General features: G+C 33.9%; 1 pseudogene; it reads left to right on the top strand.

The window, feature by feature from the left end:
• The window catches only part of LOC136028183 (uncharacterized), a 66,433-nt pseudogene extending 43,892 nt beyond the window's left edge, over positions 1-22,541 (top strand).
• Positions 22,542-23,082: the final 541 nt, after the last annotated feature.

Here is a 23,082-nt window from a genome sequence, read left to right as displayed (position 1 = left end):
AACCATTATTGCCAGTAATTGTGTTTGATACTAAAAGTCGAGAATATTGCTTCGTGCACCTTTCTTTGGCCATGCATGGTGAATTTTCGTTCAGTGCACCGCAAGGTCCATGTATCATATTTTTTACAACAATATCATATAACCCCTTATCGACATTTTCATCAGGTATTTCAGTTTGGGAATCACATCATCAATTTCGTTAGAAGTAATTTTATTATGTAGCGAGATTAGTATATGTGCGTGTGGCAACCCTCGTTTTTGCCATTCCACTGAGTACATCCAGCATCGCACTGACCCAAACACTTCAAGTTTTACTATGTAGTTTATCAGTGATTTCAACTTTTGCCGGAAGACACGGGCCGTAGTGTCATGTCTATGATCCGCCGATTGTCCTTGAAGTAAAAGCTGCTGTATCTCGTCCCAAGATTGATTACATGTAAATGCAGTAAATAAATCTGGACGACCCTAGAGACGAACATACGCAATAGCATCTTGAGCATATTCATGCGTATGACGGGGACTGCCAGCATATGACGAAGGTAAAATCGTTAATCTTCCAACGTTTGCGGTATTACCGTCATTTACAACTGCATCTCGCAAATGAATGTATTGTTCAGAGCGGAGCTTGGTCTGATTCAGACGGATAAATAGCAAACGTTCTGATTCAATTTTTGCATACATATCAACGACGTATTGGTGAAACAATTGACGGCATTTTAAAATATAATTGTCTTCATCCTGCCGAATCATCAGTCTATAGGAATAATAATGCATTGAACTGCATTTCTTATTCATTTCTTTGTTAGTGGCTGGATTCATCAAATTAATATTAAAGTGATAGCCGTCGGCTCCATCCCAAAAAATTATAGGATATTGTAGGGCATCGTAGCATCGACGAGTTTCAGCAATTCTTACCAACTGAGTGTTTCGCTTATGAAAAATAATATATCGAGGTAAAAACTGATCACCGACCATAACGATTGCCACTTCGTCGATAGTTGGAGCATTGTATCTACGCACATGTTGGCCAGGAGGCGTTTTGTCAGCGGAAATAACAATTTTATGCGTATCAGTAGGCATCAAATCGATGGCTGTTTTGAACAGACGAACTAAATTATTTTTTTCGTGGAAAAGATGTTGCAATTGGGAAACGATTGTCCTTTCAACATTGGGAGAAATTTCGCAACGTGTATTCAATTCAGAATTTCTATCACTGATGAAGTACAATTGTAAAAATTTATGATTCTCGCCTGAGAATGGTAGAAGGGACCCTGCTCTATGATAAATTTGCCCTTTTACTTTGAAAGTAGGCATAAATTGATCTGGATTTTCGATTTGGGCACCAAAGGACGTCATTTGGAAACATGAGTTATATTTTCTGATCTGTGATAAAAAACGCTTAGATTCTGACGTAGTTCCAATAATAAAAGTCTTAAATGGCTCTGATGGTGCAGCCAATAGAGGAAGTTTAACTTTTCCTGGGGCGCAACGAATTCCCATTGTTTAACCATTGAATTTCAAGGCCTTGCAATAGGGACAAATTTTAGACATAGTCCCGATTTGAACACATCTACTATAATCATCGACTGGGCTCTACCTGAATGCCAGGCGAAAATTTTCAGGTTGCTCTTGTGATTCCTCGGCACGCTTTCTTTTCTTACTTTCTCTATCAGCCACAGGCCTGTTTTCTTGCTGTTCTTGTGATTCCTCGGCACGCCTTCTTTTTTCACTTTCTCTTTTAGCAGCAAGTCTGGTTTTGCGTTGCTCTGGTAGTTCCTCGACACGCCTTCGTTGATGTAAATTGCACATTCCTAATCTGGCCCTTTCTCTTTGAACCGCGAGCCTGGTTTTGCTTTTTGGTAACATTCTATAACATTGACAATTAGAGAAATCTCCACGTGACAAGCTTGCTAAAGCTCAACAATTTATAATAAACCTCAATTTTAAGTATCCTTTTTAAGGTTTTCAAATTACATTAATCTATTGTCAAGATATTTCGAAATATTTATGCAATTCCCAATGTTTACATTTAAACCCTCAACACAAAAATACATACAACTTATTTTTATATATATAGAAGATATAATCTGGCGTAACAGACAAAGTGTAACAGACATAACACACAGACAACTTATTTTTATATATATAGATATATAAAAATAAGTTGTATGTCTGTTGACTGACACCATGTTTGTGTGTCGACTGATGTCATATTTGTCGACTGACGTCATTATGAGGATTGAGCATTATTCCGTCATGAAGTTGTTTTTCGACTGACGTCATGTTTGTCGACTGACGAAATTACAGACCGGACGACCGGAAAACAGGGAATATAAATGACGAACGGGACACTCAAAGAGAAATTACAGACTGGGACAACGGGACACAAATAACGACCGGGACACAGGGAATATAAATGACGACCGGGACACAGGGAATATTCGATTAGCAATCACCATCAACAAAGCTCAAGGGCGATCATTAGAATAATGAAGTATAGATCTGAATACGGATTGTTTTCCCCATGGACAATTATATGTTGCATGTTCAAGAGTCGGTAAACCTGACAATCTATTTATATGCACAGACAATGGGACAGTGAAGAATGTAGTATATTCGCAAGTTTTACGTAGTTAAAAACATATATATATATATATATATATATATATATATATATATATATATATATATATATATATATATATATATATATATATATATATATATATATCTATATATATAAAAATAAGTTGTCTGTCTGTGGATCTGTGGATCAGGTGACGTCATGTTTCTGTGTAGACTGACGTTATGAAATTAGTTGTCGTCATTTTTGTTATGACGATGCTTAGTATATTGTAAAACACATTAATTTGGTTAATAATATACCATTTAAAACACCAAAATGAACATGCTGGAGTAGTCACTCGGTGAGAGAGGGTGTCAGAACGGAGAATGAAGGTCCCAGGTTCAAATCCTGGTTAGGCTAAAAAAGGTAAAAAACTAAAAACTAAAAAAAAAACTGAAAAAACTAAAAAAAGGCAAAAACTACAAAAAAAACTAAAAACTAATAAAAAAAATAAAAAAGCCGAAAAACTAAAAAAACTAAAGAAACTAAAAAAAGGAAAAAAACTTAAAAAACTAAAAACTAAAAAAAAACTAAAAAAAAGGAAAAAACTGAAAAATAGAAGAGAAAAAGAAAACTAATAAAATTAAGAATAAAAATAAAAAAAAATAAAAAAGATAAAAACTAAAAAAAAGTAAAAAGAAAAAACGAAAAAAAACTAAAAAAGCTAAAAAAAAAGGTAAAAACCAATAAAAAACTAAAAAGAAAAAAAGGTAAAAAACTAAAAAAAAATTTCATCTAAAAAACTAAAAAAACTAAAAAAGGTAAAAACTAAAAGAACTAAAAAAGAAAAAAAACTAAAAAAAGGAAAAAACTGAAAAATAAAGGAGAAAAAGATATAAAAGGGGATATAAATGACGACCGGGACACCGGGACACAAGGAATATAAATGACGCCCGGGACGCTCAAAGAGAAATCACAGACTGGGACACCGGGACACAAATGACGACCGGGACACAGGGAATATAAATGACGACCGGGACACAGGGACACAACTACAAAGGGGACGCCGGGGTGCACAGGGGGATATATAAATGACGATGGTGACTCAGGGAATGGTCGATTAGCAATCACCATCAACAAAGCTCAAGGGTAATCATTAGAATCATGAGGTATAGATCTGAATACGGATTGTTTTCCCATGGACCATTATATGTTGCATGTTCAAGAGTCGGTAAACCTGACAATCTATTTATATGCACAGACAATGGGACAGCAAAGAATGTTGTATATTCACAAGTTTTACGTAGTTAAAAACATATATATATATATATATATATATATATATATATATATATATATATATATATATATATATATATATATATATATATATATATATATATATATATATATATATATTCACAGGTGGGACATAGGGACACAACTACAATGGCGCGTAACTAATATGGCGCGTAACGACTTACGCGCGCGGGGGGGCTTGGGGGGGCGCAAAGCGCCCCCACCAACTAGGTGTTGGGGTGGCGCGAAGCGCCACCCCAACAGCTAGTATATATATATATATATATATATATATATATATATATATATATATATATATATATATATATATATATATATATATATATTCATGGGTGGGACACAGGGACACAGCTATAATAGCGCTTAACTAATATGGCGCGAAAAGAGCTAAAAAAAAGAAATAACCTAAAAAGAAAAAAATTTAAAAAAAGCAAAAAAAAAACAAAAAAGGTAAAAAACTAAAAAGAAAAAAAAGCTAAAAAAAATAAAAAAAGCTGCAAAACTAAAAAAAAAGAAAAACTAAAAAAGAAACTATATCTTTATATATAAACATAAGTTGTCTGTAGGCATGTTTGTTTGTTTGTGGGTTTGCATATGACGTTATATAACGTCATTATAAGAATATAAGGCTTTGTATATGACGTCATTATAAGATGACACTACTGACCGGGACACAAATAACGACCGGGACACAGGGAATATACAACTACGACGGGGACGCTGGGGGGCATAAGGGGATATATAAATGACGACGGGGACACAGGGAAGGTTCGATTTGCAATCACCATCAACAAAGCTCAAGGGCAATCATTAGAATGATGAGGTATAGATCTGAATACGGATTGTTTTTTCCATGGACAATTATATATTTCATGTTCAAGAGTCGGTAAACCTGACAATCTATTTATATGCACAGACAATGGGACAGCGAAGAATGTTGTATATTCACAAGTTTTACGTAGTTAAAAACATATATATATATATATATATATATATATATATATATATATATATATATATATATATATATATATATATATATATATATATATACTAGCTGTTGGGGTGGCGCTTCGCGCCACCCCAACAGCTATTGAAAACGTAATGGAGGCAACAATCTTAACAGAGCCTTCCGAGGGTGAGGCTGTTCTTATTCCCCAGATTCCCATGATTCCAATGCATCTGCCTTTTCAACTTAAAAGATTGCAATTCCCAGTTCGACTAGCATTTGCAATCACCATCAACAGTAGATCTTAATATGGATTTTGTTTCCCATGGACAATTATATGTTGCATGTTCTAGAGTCGGTAAACCGGACGATCTATTTATATACACAGACAATGGGACTGCGAAGAATGTTGTATATCCACAAGTTATACGCAGTTAAAAATTAGCACCTTGCATACGTGTTTCTTTAGGGGGGGGCTTGCGGCTCAGAGAGAAATTACCAAAAGAAAGCGTGTCGATGTACTACAAGAGCAACACGAAACCTGGCTTGCGGATGAAAGAGAAGTAAAAAAAAGAATGCGTGTCGAGGAATTACCAGAGTATATCAGAGGAATTACCAGTTGTATATCCGCAAGTTTCACGCAGTTAAAATTAGCACCTTGCACACGTGTTGCCGGGTCATATTCCGGAAAAAAACTAAAAAAGGTAATCAACTAAAAAAAAATCTAAAAAAGAAAAAAATTTAAATGAAAAACAAGGGATTATAAGAATTCAAAAACCTTAAAAAAGAAAACTGAAACTTTGAAGCTTAGTAGATATAATTGTTTGAAATTGGACTTGCTTGAATAATCAATGGACTTGCCTGCCGCATGCCATGCTGGGGACCGGCGGCGAAGCCGCCGGGGTCCTTGCTAGTTATATGTATAAAATTAGAATGCCTCCTTTATGTGAATATTTCTAGTCAGTTCAAAACCCCCCTTATAATGATCCGAACAGCATAAAATTAATAGTAACTCGTATGTATTGGATGTATAGACCTTCAGTGTTAAGAATATGATCGTAATGCGTATATAGAAATTAGGTTTAAAATAAGCACTTAAACCCCATTGTGTTGTTCAGCGCCACACTAGAAGTGAACAAAGAAAAAAAAAGATATCAATAGTGCCCTTGTGAAAAAGAGGTTTTTCTTGTTGCTAAACATGGAGAACGGGGATTCTTCCTTCAAGGGTTTTCGACTATGACGACTCCAATTACGGAGTTTAATTTCGAGCCGGTTGCATTTTTGAAGAATTTCAGGCTAATTTTCGATGTCTCAATCGATAGTTTTTCGCAATAGTATTGTACGAAAAAAAAGATTATCGAAAAAATAGTTCTTATTCCTGAATCAGCTTAAAATGACAATTCTTCTTCACTTGATATTTTTATTATTCATTTTTAATTTCCGGTTACTATTCGGGCTTTCTTTGGTTGAGGGGTATGCCACAACCATGATGCGTTCATACCCGCCTGAGAATTTCTTTTACCTAGTGCAACTATTATCACAATATTTAAATGTATACATCACACGCAGGACTTAGTAAAGAATAGATAGCAGGAAATTAGGTAACGGGATGAATCAAATAATCGAAGGAATGAATTCCTATCCTTGCAAAAAGCAAATATATTAGCTTTCAAATGATTCCTTAAATATCTCTCTATGATGTTTCAGATAGCGACAAAGAAGAAAAACGTGATTTTCCTTGTTGCTCAAGATTGGGCACTTCAATTCGCCAGTACGGGATTGTTCTCCATAGTTATTCCGATCGTACAGTTTAATATCGATCCAACACATTTTTGTGGCATTTCAGCAAGGGTTTATTTAGGCTTTTGTTCCGGGGAAGGGGTACAAAAAAAATACAAAATAAAATCAAAGTTTGGTTATATGCATTTGTATTGTTTTTTTATGAGTCAGACGAAGATTTTGGATGGGAGGCTTAAACCTAATAATAGCCCCCCCCCTTCTGAATTTGGCTTTGGTTTTAGGCTATTTTCGAACTCTCCATAGGTTTGATTTATTAAAAAACTTTATGGGGACAACAGTTACTATTTCTGAATAGTGACCTTTGGGAAAAATGAGGGTGGGAGGGAGCCTAGATGCCTTCTAATTTTTTGGTCACTTAAAAAGGGCACTAAAACTTTCAAATTCCGTTATAATGAGCCCTTTTGCGACATTCTAGGACCACTGGGTCGATACGATCACCCCTGGAAAAAAACAAAATAAAAAACAAATAAACTCGCACCCATGATCAGTCTTCTGGCAAAACAAAAATACAAAGTTCCACATTTTTGTAGATATGCTGAATGTGATGGGGTGATTTGGGGTGACGTTTAAGGGGTGTTTCCCCCTATTTTCCAAAATAAGGCAAATATTCTCAGGCTCGTAACTTTTGATGGGTAAGACTAAATTTGATGAAAATTAATACTTAAATTAAGCATAAAAATCCAATTCTTTTATGTATCTATTAGTATCATCATTCCTTTTTTTTTTTAGTTTTGGTTACTATTGAGCCGGGTCGCTCTTTACTTTAGTTCGTTACCACGAACTGTTTGAAAATCTTTCATACATTCTCCGATTGTTCTCAACTCTTTATTTATAAAAATTGGGATACATTTATAATTAGAGCAAAAAATACTAACCTATAAAACACAACCATATAAAATATAAGAAATAATATTGTATAATATAAAAGAAGTAAAATTTTATTCAGAAGAAAATGTCTCAAACCACGAATAACTCTAAAAATTAAATTAAATCATTGTGTTCGTTCCAAGATAAATTGCAATAAAAAACAAAACAAAAAAAAACAAGATATAAAACACAGTTTACCTGATTTAACGGCTCTCCACTCAATAAAAAATTTCCAGGATAACGACAGGTTGACTTTCCTTTTTTCTTTTTAGGTCCATTCGCTGGTGCACTGACATACGTTATTGGTTGTAGGCTGACTTTGATTACTGGAACTATTGTTAGATGTTTGGTATTTCTTTTGGCGTCCCAGGCAACAAACATCTATGTACTCTTTTTAACCTTTGGTATTAGGGGAGGTAAGTAATCAGTTTGATAAGTTCCAGCATGTTTAAAAAGAATTGAATTTAATCTAAAAACAAACCTTTATGTATAGGAAAGATGAATGTTATTAAATTTAATTTTCAGATTACTTCTTACTGTAAGCTTTCATGGATTGCAGAATTTTTTCGGAGTTTTCGTAGTTTTCCCCTTGGAAAATCCCCTCACGCAGAAAATTGAGCAGCCATAGAGAAAGTACAAAGTAGATAACTAAAAATCTCGGTCAGATGTCTTAAGGGGTAAGGAAAGGACCAGATAAAAAAAAAAAAAACAGTTTTACGGCAGGGGCTGACTGGTCTCCAATTAAAGAGGTATTAAATATCAATATTTGTCCCAAGGCATTGGCACTGCGTGCTGACACCTTGGAACTTGATGGAGTTCCCCCACCACCTTCAGCTGCGCCCTTATTAGCATTATATATGCCTTAAACGTTCAAACTAATAGCATACTTATTAAAACATTTAGACAAATCCAATGAGGAAAAGACAAAATTCCCACGTGGTATAATAATTAAGTTGAAATTTGTTGAGATGGTGATTAGCTATCCAACTACTGGGCATCTTATCATATTCGATGGTAATATACCTATTCTCAGACTCGTTCAAGATGGGAATTTCTTAGTTTTTTTTTGCAGTGGGAGAAGGAGAATCATGCAAAATAATAAGTCCTTCAAAGAAACTTGGTTACTTCTTTGTAGAGTGTTTATCACATAAAAATGAACAAAGTCTAATAAAATTTACAGTGCCCTAATTCTAGTCAACTACACACGTTCAGTCAAGGAATATTCGCTTGTTTTGACAATTTAATAGCCAACTTAATCATTCAAACATCCATACATTTAGGAGAGGGGCAAGGACTTTTTTTTAGACAGGTACAAAAAAGGTATTCTAAAAATTCTAGGGGAACTTTCTTGTTTTTATTTATTTTTTGCACTTATTATTTTTAAAAGGTATTTTTACAAATCTGGGGCAAGGGAGGTCGTTGCGAGGTCGTTACAACCAAGTTTTTCATCAGTAAGTTTATGCATTTGCAGTCCTTCTTTTTTTTAGAAAATATAAATTAACAATATGACATGATAGAGCACACAAATTTGTATGTTTTGGCTCTTAGCATTAGATTAGAACATGTTTGACATGGTGCAACATATATGTTTACATTTAAAAGTAATGATCAGGTTGGGATAATACAACACCATTATCTAATTGATGAGTAAGCATCTTGTTAAATTACTAACTTAGAGATTGACCTATAAAAGTTTTTCCCCATATTAGAGAAAATAATAGAAGTTTTTCAATGTTCAGGATTTTTAAATAAAAATAGATTATAGGGATCCTCTCCCAGAAATTTCTAGATCTTTTGGTGAATAAAACGACTCCCGTAGAAGCAAAGAGGATGCGGTGTCGTTACAATAGACGACAAATTATTATGGAGTAGCTCAAGGACATTGACACCATGGGAAACTTAACGTTTTTGGGCCCCAAATCAAAACATAAAAAAAATGAAAATCAGAAAGTTTTTCTAGCTTTTTCATTCGAAAAGTAAGTTCTCAAAATGTAAACAAACGATCAGGAGTTAAGAAAAATATTTGTTTGAAAAGGGGATTTTTCTTTTTACTTTCAACGGAAACTTTCAAAGGAAAGACGTGCAACACAGTTTTACCTCCTGCAGTTTCCTCTATCATACATTTTATCTCTTTTTGTAAATTAAACCTCTTAGTACTGCCCAGATAATCTTATAAATCAGCGGTCAATATTAAAACCAATTGACTGGTACAATAAAAGAAGAAGATTGTGAGTCCTATAATGTTACTGTTACTCTTCTATACTGTTACTGTTGTCAACAAAATCACCTTTTCTATGAATTCTGGCTGGGAATAAAGTTTTTGCTGCTAATTTCATGGAATCGTTAATTCCATAGAATCTCTAACATCCAACATGCAATAGCTCAAACTTTTTAATCTTTCAGGAAGTTTTTTTTTGGATTGTCAATATGCTTACGAGTCACATCCTCAACATTACAACATAAAAGAATTACACCCCCCACATTTCAATATTTCAAACCAATTTTACGCCAAAGGTGTGTATATAAGGTGGACATTCATCAGCAAATCAATTACTCTGCTTACAAGCAATCCTAAGAATCTCGTGTAGTTTGCCCTATTTGATCTCATAAAAAAAGGAATAAAAAATCACTTAAATATTCAACACTTAATAGCTTGCCTCCCAGAAGCGTTTTTTTTTAGGATCAGGAAATAGTTTTCAATAAAAACTTGAAAAGTACAAATTAAAGTTGTCGAAACAGTAAACGAACAAAAGAAAATTTCAACTATCTGAAAATTTCGATAAAAAACGGGTCTATCAGAAACAAAGAACGCCAGAACCTTAACGAGTGGACTGTTCTGAAGGCAAAGAAAATAGAAAAAAAAGAAAAGTGTGAAAAACGAAGATAATTGTATCTAATATGTGGCATTTCTCAAAGGTATTAGTCTGCATATAATTTCGGGCAATAAAACCATATGCATAAAGAATCAATTCTGTCAAATTTATTTCAGAGTAATTTACATTAAACACTCAGAAGCTAGTCAGACCAAGTCCATTAAACAAGCAATAAAGGGAACAAAATTCATCTTGTATTTAATCTTAGGGTACTAGCGATTTATTGGTGAAAATGTCAAGGATTTTTTTATTATTTATTTCTCTATGTGCTTGAGGGTTAAGAATGTTCTTCACAGAATTTCACTTTGGATATAGTTAAAATAGGTTCAAAAAGGTGTCGTTTCAGTGCATGGATCACTAAAGAATACACTATAGTTTATCGCATTCTTAAAAATACTTCAAAACATTCAGAAATACATACTTATCAAACAGTTCGTGGTAACGAACTGTAGTAAGGAGCTCAATAGTAAACGAAACTCTAAAAAAACGGAGTTTTGATACAAATAGACACACCAAAAGAATAGTATTTTTATGCTGATTTTAAATACATAAGTTTCATGGAATTTATTCTAACTCATCAAAAGTTACGAGCCTGAGAAAATTTGCCTTGTTTTGGAAAATAGGGGGAAACACCCCCTAAGAGTCACACCGAAAATCACACCATCGCATTCAGCGTATCAGAGAACCCTACTGTGTAAGTTTCAAGCTTCTATCTACAAAAATGTGAAACTTAATATTTTTTGCCAGAAGACAGATCACGTGTGCGTGTTATTCGTTTGTTTGTTGTTTTTTTCCCCAGGAGTGATCGTATCGACCATGTGAACGAAAATTAAAAGTTTTAGTGCCTTTTTTAAGTGACAAAAAAAATTAGAGGGCAACTAGGCCTCCTCCCCCACCCCTTTTCTCAAAATCGTCTGATCAAAAGTAAGGGAAAGCCATTCAGCAAAAAAAAAAAAAAATTAATACGCAAATTTCGTTTAAGTTATTCATTTGCGGAGAGCCAAAATCAAACATGCATTAATTCAAAAACGTTCAGAAATTAAATAAAAAAAAACAGTTTTTTTAACTGAAAGTAAGGAACGACATTAAAACTTAAAACGAACAGAAATTACTTCGTTAATGAAAGGGGCTGTTCCCTCCTCAACGCCCCGCTCTTTACGCTAAAGTTATTTACTGTTTTATAAAGCAGAATTGAGAGAAAGAGTCAAACTTTAGCGTAAATAGCAGGGTGTTGAGGAGGGAACAGTCCCTTTCATACACGGAGTAATACCACTCCTAAAGGTTACTCTGCTTCACTTTATCCCTCACCCTGAAAAAGGAATGGACAAATATATTGTCCTAAGCTCAATGTGTTTTCAATAGCACAAATTTTTTCTTCCCATTGCTTGCTTAGCGTTTGTTAGTAAAATAATAAGAAGAAAAGAGTCGCGCAATTGGAAATGCAATGAATAGATATAACTTGGTCTATACATTTGTCCATTATGATGGTGGAGGTAAAGTGAAACAAAGAAACCATTAGGAATAAAATAACCAACTCTTTTAGAATGTTTGAAAATAATTTTCCAAATTTTATTGTTTCTTTTAGTAGTGTTTGTACACTATACCATTGCTGTACACAAATCAGTCCCTTTGGTTTTGCCTACAAGCCTACATTCGCGCCATGTATATACGCAAGAAATTAGTTGAAGAGCGGGAACGGCATTTTTCAAATGCATAAAAAAAGAAAAAAAAGTAATTACATGTAAAATACAAGAAGCTAAGAATCAATAGCAATTGAAAACCCATCGAGATTGAGGGGGAGGACAACAGCCCCCCTCCATTTCTGCCTATACTCATGCCTTCTGGTTTCATGAAATACTCAATGAATTCTAGTTAATTGACTTCTTGCTATCTCAGAACGGGTTTACGTTAGGAAAATGAAACTTTCAGGGATGAATCTACAGACTAAAGTATGTCCCGGTAAGGTATTTGAAGCAACTACCTCCACTCCTTCTCCCTCTAGAGGGCCCTGACCTTTGATGACCTTTAAAAACATTTGTGTTATAAAAGTAAAACCTTGCAAAATAGATCTTCTGCTTAATTGAAGTACAACAAAATTGTTTTCAGCTTCATAACTTTGCTCAATTCCATTTTAAAAGGTTTTAAAGACATGCAAATACATTTTCTAAATTTTGAAAAAAAACAAAAAACATTTAGATGGCTCAAAGTTTTACTCGAATAACAGGAATTCCATTTTCAGAACTAAAGGCAGAGAAAAAGCAACTAGTAACTGAAAATTAAGGTAAAATGTTGTTTTGTCAAAATTTCAATAGGTATAGACCTGTCATGTAGGCAAATTTCAGGGCACTCTAGAGGGAGAAGGAATGGAGGTGGGTACTTTAAAATACCTTCCCGGGACATACTTTAGTCTGTAGACCCATCCCTGAAAGTTTCATTTTTCTAATCTAAACCCTTTCCGAGATATCAAGAAGTCAATTAACTAGAATTTTACCAATTAAGCTTCTGAAAACATGGTAGGTTAAAATAATTAATATTTACATTCCGGAAACACAAACTCTTTTCTAGGCCAAAAAAGGGGTTGAACGCAAGATCGCTTTAGATCAATCAGGAGTGTCAAGACTGGTCCAAATGGCGAGTTTGGAGATACATCTGCGATAGAGAACACATAACATCTTGGATTTTGTGTTTGAATCTCAAGGAATGGCCCAAAATTTTCTGCATTCATCCCCCCGTATTAGTATAAAGACTAAAATTGATAAATTATACAGGCAAAGTAAATGTTTAATTTTTTCGAATCTGCTTCACATAAATCTAAATATCCACTAATCATCCAACAGTCATCAATGAAAATATCACCATACGTTCCAAAATCATTTTCACGATGACAACTAGAAGGAGAGGCTTGTAAACGAGTTTGTCACTGTGAAATAAACAAAAACTCCATCCCATCAAAGATTCCATTTCTGGAAAGCCCCTGTTGCATATTTATATACACTTTTATGATTAATTTAACAAAAGCCTTTGCAAAATTCAGCATATATTCAAGGGGCTTCACAATCTTCGTCATAGCTGCATACACCTTTATATCTGTGATCATTTCTCCGGCCCAGTCTTCTGAACCTTCAACCCTGTGCGTGTGTTTTGTACCCTGTTTTTAATTTTTAAGTTCATGTCTCTGGTCCCACCTCTATACTTCAGATATACCTGGAGCGGCCAATTGCCCATCCCCTGCCATATATCAGCCCAGGATTGAATTTCCCAACTGAGCAATAGAACGATTGCTGATTGAACGATATTAGAGTCGAAGGTACTAAATTTTTAAAAGGTGAAATCAAATAGCGACCATCATTGGAAATAAAATCTCGTGAGAAAATGGCATAGATCAAATGTTCTAGACGAATACGCTCTCTTGCGCCATCTCTCAATCAGCCACATAAATAATAAAAAACAAGATTCCACCAAGACTATTAATAAAAGTATAGCCAATCAGTCTGGAGGCCATATATAGCTATGTACCGGCGTTACAAAGAATCGGTAATAACCGAAGACAAATTCTCTCTCGTTTTTCTATGATGCGTTTCAATTAATTGCCGAGAGTGGATTTTCAGACTGCATAAAAATGATTAAAACAAAAGGTGAATAACAAAATAGTCCATGGTCAGAGTTGAAGTAAAGTAGTCTATATTTTATGGACCATTAGTGAATGCAGTCAAAATTTATGCAGGTAGGGAGGATTTGCGCCGGAAAAGAGGGGACAAAAAATGCGGTAAAAAGAGGATTACTATAACTCTTCACAATTTGAAACTCAGGGGATAAGAAAAAAAAATCAAAAATTACGATGAGTTCAAACTAAAAGGGGTTCAAGTAAACAAGAGGGAGGGAACAAAAATAAATTCAAATCAACAAGAGTTTGATTCAAAATTTTGATTTTATTTCATAGCATTTGCACAATCGTTGATTCATGCTTTTCTATGGTAAATGCACAAGGCGAAGGACAAAGAAAAAAGAACTGAGATATCTAGACAAGAAGAGGAATTGTTCAAAGAGGAGTTCTCCTCTCTTCTCTTGAGAACGCGAGGACTGTTTTCTCGTAGGTTTATGATAAGCTATTGAGTATTCTACAACCGAAATGTTATTCGACGTGTCAAAATAAGCTACAGAGGTCAAAAGAAAGCCATGGGTCACCCACGAGCATCTTCGACTAGTGTAGAAAAGAAATAGCTTCTACACGCTCTATTTGAATTCAGAATCATTGAAGATCATCACTAGAAATAAAAAAAAAATTCGGAATGAAACTAATCAGCTTCGAATGGAAAGAAATTTAAGAATAACGAAAGGAACTATAAAGGTAGATGGAAAGTCATTAATGAAAAGCTAAATGGTGATAAGAAAAATGAATCTCGGACTAGCCAGAAAGTTGATGACACTGCAGTTAATGGAAGTAAGAAAATTTCTAATTTTTTTGGTGGTTATTCTTCAAAAATAGATGAATTAATAAGTGAGACTCCCGATGGAATTCCATACAATGAAACCAATGACATTACTATAAGTCTTTTAAAGATGAAAGCCGTTCGAGAGTGAAGATGAATATTGACAAAAAAAGACATAGGAATTACAACAAATAATAGAAGTGATTAGGTCGAAATGGTCTGAGAGTGATAGTTTTAATCGGCATACATTTAAACCAGTGACAGTCTTTGTATTGCCGTGTCTTCTTTATCTGATAAATTTGTCGTTGAATAAGGATGAATTTACACAACGAAAAAAAAAATTATCCCTTTGCGTAAAGGAAGTTCGAAAAAAGATCCCTCAAACAGGGAACCGATCTCAATGTTGTGGCTATTGAGAGCCAAAAAGTATATTCATAGAAAATTGTACGGTAACTACGCTTTATAGCGACCATACTGTTATTATTTATCTGCTGTAAAACCAGTTTCTCTGTGTGCACTCACATATAATTAGCTTAGCCTGAGTAAGATAGACTACTATGCAGGTATATTTTAATTAAATATTCAATATATACAGTTGGCTACGTTAGGTATTTAATATAATGCTTTTTGGGCGGCATTCTTTCCATAGTTCTCTGTTGTAGTTTCCATAATTTAGTGCCTAAAGTATTAAATTTTCATCATATTTGGTATATTTCGTTATGATTAACCTAAGTTCACTTCTTGAATGTGGTCGCTATAATACGTAAGTAACAATTCTACAGTCACCTGAGCCTAAATTGGTTTCACGGGGAAACACAGTTCGAATTCAGAAAAGACCATTCGACTATTCACGCAGTCCATCATCTCAGAGGCTTTATTAACTCTGCGCTTGCACATGGTGAATTAGCATTTTAGATTTTCATAGATTTTAATAAAGCTTTTGATGCTCTTATTTTTAAGTTTTTACTGAGTAGGTTAAGCTTTTAAGGAGTTCAGGAAGCATGATTGAAATAGTTTAAATCTTGCCTTACTGGGAGAAAGCTTAGAGTGAAAATTGCATGCATAGAAGTTTTTGGATTCAGTGCGGTGTTCCACAAGGTTTAGAGCTATGGCCCCAAATGTTTCTGATTTATACAGATATCATATTTTTTTTTTATTCCTGGTGCCGTAATTACGTAACTTGCCCATGACAATGTGTTTACAGGTACATAATTCTGTATGAATCTTTCGACTGAAAAGGCTAATAATGCCCTGGATAAACCATTAAGCATGACTTCTAGTAAGGTTGGTCCTTATCTTTTAGAAAATAAAATTTTTCTGAAGGATGTGTTTTTAAACTAAGTTTTTATTGTCGATTATTTAGGGTTTATCTAGGTTGTAATTAAAGCTGTAAACTGCATTGTGATGCTGCAACAGCAAAAGTAGCGAAAGGTTGTAGTCTTCTTAGAAGGCTAAAGAATGAGCTTTCGCCAAAATTTCAATGGTCTTGCACAATTCATTCTTGTATCAGTTCATATTTGTCGTATGGATATTTGGTGTGGATTAGCTTTTACTGTCAAATTCTAAAAAGTTCAGATTTCTACAAAATAAAGTTGTTCGTCTTTAAGTGATTACGAGACATTTGAAAGTAATATTTTGAGTTGTTTTACTAAGCGGAACATTTTACATATTTATAATTCAAATCAATATTCACCTGAATCCTTTCGGAAAATATTTAGGTCCAACTGGTTTGATCATTGTTTAGAAACTAGGAATTATTCGGGGATAGCGTCTGAGGCTCGGGGTACTCACGAGCATTTTTACTTTTGCGTTTTGCGGGGCAATAGGTGGGATATTCTCCACCAAAGGGTAAGAAATGCCAGCGAAAAATATTAACGAGTCAAGAGTAGGTTACAAACGTTGTTTTCAGAGAATTTAATAATGATTTAGGCTACGTTTTTTTATATATAGTGAAGTTTTGAATAAAGAATAGGATGAAACAACCATAAACAACCAAATGAATTTCTCTTATGGTTGTTGAAAGGTGTAACAGGTACTATTTTATTAACAAACTTATCATATCATACAAAAATATTCATAAAAAAAAAATAATAATATGTATAAAGGAATGTTTTTTTTTTCATATATGCCATAACTACCCGACATTCTCACCGTCTTAAATAGTTTCAATAATTTCAATTGTCTTTTTACAAACACTTTAGCGTACATACTTTATTCATATAAGAATCATGCTTTACACTAACGCATCTTGCTAGTAAACTGTAGGCCGGGGTCGCGCCCACTTCTCCTTCAAACATCAGGATCCAAGCATCCTTTGCATGTGGTAAATGCTTCACCAATGAACAAATTTTTGAATTTCTGAAGATCTGATCTTTGAGGAGGTTTTTTTAGCAAATGTAAATACACAGTTATCTAGGAATAGAACTCCTTGCCACAAGAGTTATCGGGTGCTAAATGCAGGAACGTTCAGTTCATGACAAGGTAAAATCAAGTAACTAACAACAAGTTTTTTAAGATCCCTGTGTTTTTCACTTTGACGCCTATACATCTTTTGTTGGTACAATGTCTGGCTAGAAATTTCTCGGAATTTTTTACGGACAAACATGAAAGAAAATTAACCAATGGAACTGCGAGAAAATTATATTTCGCAGTTTCAATAGCTGAGTAACTTTCCAGTTCCCCTTAAAACGCCAAATTGAAACGAGGCTTTAGAGGTGAATATGAAAACTACACTCTCATCAAGCCTACGGAATACGACTCAGATTCTACAGCAATGTATTTGTGTTATTTTTTTCTAGATTTATTCATTTATAGCTACAGCATAAGAAAATCATCCTCATGATATGCGCGGAAGTTCAAATGTTGCGTGGTAGTTCAATAGTCATTGTGTGAAGTTCACTTTTACCTACGGTAATAAAAAGAATGAAGTTGTCTGTCTTACTTTCTTCTACGTTAACTGACATAATTTTGTTTCACTTTTACCACCCTTTCAAAACTATTTCGTTTTCTGTGTTTAATTATTGAAACTAGCTCTTCGGACGATCATAAGATTTTTGAGCCCATGGCATGCTGCATTCAAGTCGTTATCTGTTTATATATATATATATATATATATATACTAGCTGTTGGGGTGGCGCTTCGCGCCACCCCAACACCTAGTTGGTGGGGGCGCTTCGCGCCCCCCCCAAGCCCCCCCGCGCGCGTAAGTCGTTACGCGCCATAATAGTTACGCGCCATTGTAGTTGTGTCCCTATGTCCCACCTGTGAATATAGATAGATATATATATATGGTTTTAACTACGTAAAACTTGCGAATATACAACATTCTTTGCTGTCCCATTGTCTTTGCATATAAATAGATTGTCAGGTTTACCGACTCTTGAACATGCAACATATAATGGTCCATGGGAAAACAATCTGTATTCAGATCTATACCTCATGATTCTAATGATTGCCCTTGAGCTTTGTTGATGGTGATTGCTAATCGACCATTCCCTGTCCCGGTGTCCCGGTCGTCATTTACATCCCCCTGTTTCCCCCGGTGTCCCCGTTGTAGTTGTGTCCCTGTGTCCCGGTCGTCATTTATATTCCCTGTGTCCCGGGTCCCGGTCGTCATTTGTATCCCGGTGTCCCGGTCTGTATATACATTCGTTTTTTAGTTTTGTTTTTCTCCTTTATTTTTTTCCTTTTTTTTTCTTTTTTTTATACTCCCTGTGTCCCGGTGCTTTGTTGATTGCTAATCGAACATTCCTTTTGTCCTGGTCGCTTTCTCTTTGAGTGTCGTCATTTATTTTTTTCTTTTTTAGTTCTTTTAGTTTTTACCTTTTTTAGTTTTTTTTAGTTTTTAGTTTTTTTAGTTTTTTACCTTTTTTTAGTTTTTTTAGTTTTTTTAGTTTTTTAGCTTTTTTATTTTTTTTATTAGTTTTTAGTTTTTTTGTAGTTTTTGCCTTTTTTTTAGTTTTTTTAGTTTTTTAGCTTTTTTATTAGTTTTTAGTTTTTTTTGTAGTTTTTGCCTTTTTTTAGTTTTTTTTAGTTTTTTAGCTTTTTTATTTTTTTTATTAGTTTTTAGTTTTTTTTGTAGTTTTTGCCTTTTTTTCTCTTTGAGTGTCGTCATTTATTAGTTTTTGCCTTTTTTTCTCTTTGAGTGTCGTCATTTATTAGTTTTTTCCTTTTTTTTTTTAGTTTTTTATTGGTTTTTACCTTTATTTTAGCTTATTTTTCAGTTTTTTCCTTTTTTTTAGTTTTTTTTTATTTTTTATTTTTTTTAGTTTTTTACCTTTTTTTAGTTTTTTTAGTTTTTTTAGTTTTTTAGCTTTTTTACTTTTTTTATTAGTTTTTAGTTTTTTTTTGTAGTTTTTGCCTTTTTTTAGTTTTTTCAGTTTTTTTTTAGTTTTTTTTTGTAGTTTTTGCCTTTTTTTAGTTTTTTTAGTTTTTTAGCTTTTTTATTTTTTTTATTAGTTTTTAGTTTTTTTTGTAGTTTTTGCCTTTTTTAGTTTTTTCAGTTTTGACGTCACCTGATCCAGTTTTTTCAGGTGACGTCACCTGACACATCCATCCACACATCCATCCACAACTTATTTTTATATATATAGATATATATATATATATATATATATATATATATATATATATATATAAACAGACACAAATCTATGGTAAAAATTAGTAGCACTCCACTTTTTAAGAAATAGGATCCCAAAGTCGATTACGAAGCGTGAGTGTGAGACAGACAGACAGACAGAAAGACAAACAGACAGACAGACAGACAGACAGACAGACAGACAGACAGACAGGCAGACAGACAGACAGGCACGCAGGCAGGCAGGCAGGCAGGCAGGCAGGCAGAGAGAGAGAGAGAGAGAGAGAGAGAGAGAGAGAGAGAGAGAGAGAGAGAGAGAGAGAGAGAGAGAGAAAGAGAGAGAGAGATTAAATTACTAAGACATCAAGTTTTCTCCGGTCAAAACAATTTTTATTTGCGTGCTTTCTGAACATTACATGTCACCTCACAGTTTACTATTATAAAAGGACACTTTTCTGTCGAAACCTATTCTTTTGATTCTTTTTCATTCAAAACTATCAGGAATTGATGCTTAAACAAAACTTTGAAACAGACAGTGCTAGTTTTCGAAGGAATCTGTTTATTATTTTAGTTTGTTGAAGCAATATTTTTAATTGGCTAATCAATAAATTGATTTTCTATACATTTGAAAGGCGTGCATTCAAAAGGAAGAAAGTATTGATGAAAGTTACTACATACCAGACCAATAAACCTAGATTGATTGCTTAGAATATAATAATATATAGAAGAAAGAATTTTTGGAAGTTTGAGCGATTTGTGGGGACTTGAGAAGGAATAAGTCTCTTAACTGCGCTGGTGGGACACTCTGCTTTAAAATAGGTCATAATAGCTTCAATGGTTTCATTAATATGAAAATTACGGCATGGAATGTTACAAACTTGAAAGACAGATATCGTACTGACATTTTGACTGACAGATTCAAAAATTTTGAACTAGACTTGCTAGGAGTTACATAAATTCATCGCCAAGGGTTAGAAAAATGAAATTAGGTGATAAAGAATCTTTTTATTCACATAGTAATACTGAGATACATTGGCATGGGTAGGACTCATAATAAGTAAAGAAGTATTGGAAGGAATCAATAATAAAATTCTAGTTACATACTTTACGACCAAAAGGTACAGACATCAGTCATAGCAGTAATCAAACAGTTCGTGGTAACGAACTGTAGTAAGGAGCGACCCGGCTCACTAGTAATCAAAACTCTAAAAAATTGAATTTTGATATCAATAGCTACATCAAAAGAATCGCATTTTAATGCTGATTTTAAATATATATGTTTCATCAAGTTTAATCATACCCATCAAAAGTTAAGAGCCTGAGAACAAAGTAGTCCTAGAATGTCGCAAGAGGGCTCATTCTAACGGAAATGAAAAGTTCTAGTGCCCTTTTTAAATGACCAAAAAATTGGAGGGCATCTAGGCCCCCTTCCACGCTCATTTTTTCCCAAAATCAACGAATCAAAATTTTGAGATAGCCATTTTGTTTAGCATAGTCGAAAACCATAATAACTATGTCTTTGGGGATGAGTTACTCCCCCAGTCCCTGGGGGAGGGGCTGCAAGTTACAAACTTTGACCAGTGTTTACATATAGTAATGGTTACTGGGAAGTGTACCGACGTTTTCAGGGGGATTTTTTTTGGTTTGGGTGTGGGGTTCAGGGGAGGGGGCTATATGGGAGGATCTCTCCTTAAAGGAATATTTCATGGGGGAAGAGAAATTCAATGAAAAGGGCGCAGGATTTTCTAGCATTACTATTAAAAAAAAACAATGAAAATATAAACATGAAAAAGTTTTTTCAATTGAAAGTAAGGAGAAGCATTAAAATTTAAAACGAACAGAGATTATTACACATATGAGGGGTTCTAAAAATACTTTAGCATAAAGAGCGATGTATTTAGGAGGAGATAAATACTTCGCTCTTTATGCTAAATTATTTTTAGTAATTTCAACTATTTAATTCTACGGCCTTTCTGATTGAGGGGTCATTCCTAAAGAATTGGGACAAAACAAGGTTTAGTGTGAAGAGCGAGGTATTAACGAGGGGACCAACCCCCTCATATATATAATCAAAAATATAAGAATATAAAAGTTTGTTACGTAAGTTAATTCTTAAGTTACGTATATTTTTTACTAATAAAAACGCTCGTTAAAAATTAAAAGTTCTAGTTGCCTTTTTAAGTTACCAAAAAATTTGAGGGCAACTAGGCCTCCTTCTCCACCCCTTATTTCTCAAAACTAAGAGAAAGCCATTTAGCCAAAAAAAGAATTAATATACAAATTTCATTTTAATAATTTATGTGTAGAGAGCCAAAACCAAACATGTATTAATTCAAAAACGTTCAGAAATTAAATAAAAAAAAACTAATATTTTAGCTGAAAGTAAGGAGCGACATTAAAACTTAAAACGAACAGAAATTACTCCGTATATGAAATGGGTTGTACCCTCCGCAATCCCTCGCTCTTTACGCTAAAGTTTAACTCTTTGCCACAATTCTACTTTTTAAAACAATTAAAAGCTTTAGCGTAAAGAGCGAGGGATTGCGAAGGGTACAACCCATTTCATATACGGAGTAATTTCTGTTCGTTTTAAGTTTTAATGTCGCTCCTTACTTTCAGCTAAAAAAATTAGTTTTTTTTATTTAATTATGTTTCATAAAAAGGAAGAATTAGCTGGATTAAACCAGTGAATTGCGTAGTTTTTTTTTTTTTTCAAAACCTAACAAACACAATTGGTCCAAACTGGACGAAAAAAGTTCAAAACAGCAATACAGCGGAAACTTTTCATTTTTCTATTAGACAATTGACATTGACAATTGACATTGACAATTGACAATTGACAATGAGACAATTGACCAAAGTCATAAACATTTTACTTACAGGAGTATTATACGAAAAATGAATTGACTGGAAAAAATTCAGCTGAAAATTTTTAAGAATTTATTTTTTAAATATAAAAGGAACAATGAAAAAGTTATAATCAAAAGCTTTAATCAAATCTCATTCTTTGTGACAGGCGGAGTTATACCTCAGTCCAGTTGTTTCCAAGCGTGGCTTTATCCACGATGCTGTCACAAGGTGACAATTTACCATATTCAGCAAATGCATGAAATGGAGAAGAGAGACAAGTAGCTCGTCTGTGAGGTAATAACTATCTACTGGCGTTTTTAGTTTTTCCCTAAGAGTCGTTTCAAAGCCTGGAGGTACATGGAGCTTTGAACGGCTCTGTCAGTAGTTTTACCCACCGAAATCGTAGAGCTGAATTTACCATATATAGCTATATTACCAGCATTACTTTCTGATGTAAGTTTCCACTATTTCCGATATTCTACTGGAAACTTAGTAATTCTTCAGTTTCCATATATATTTATATGCTTACTGTTACTTACAGAAAAACTACGAAAACGTTCTATTGTTATATTTCAGCCTATATGGATTAAAAGTTTTTTCTAATTTTAATCAGCCTGACAGTTAGTGGTATACTACTATAAAAATTTTAGGTTGACATCCTTCATGACCAAAGCATTTATACCCTTGGACTAAGCTAAGAAACTGAGAAAATTGTCTTATAAATACTGCCTTAAAAAACCAGCTGAGAAATAAAAAAATCTAAACAACAAAAATTGAAGACCTTGAGCAAGCCATTTTCATAACTTATAACGTAAGGTCCCAGGTCCCAAGAGCATTCTTCCTACGCA

The sequence above is a fragment of the Artemia franciscana genome, chromosome 1, assembly GCF_032884065.1.
Source record: "Artemia franciscana chromosome 1, ASM3288406v1, whole genome shotgun sequence".
NCBI classification, from domain to species: Eukaryota; Metazoa; Arthropoda; class Branchiopoda; order Anostraca; family Artemiidae; genus Artemia; species Artemia franciscana.
Note: the sequence above shows the minus strand (reverse complement) of the source record. Positions and strands in the feature narration are given on the sequence as shown.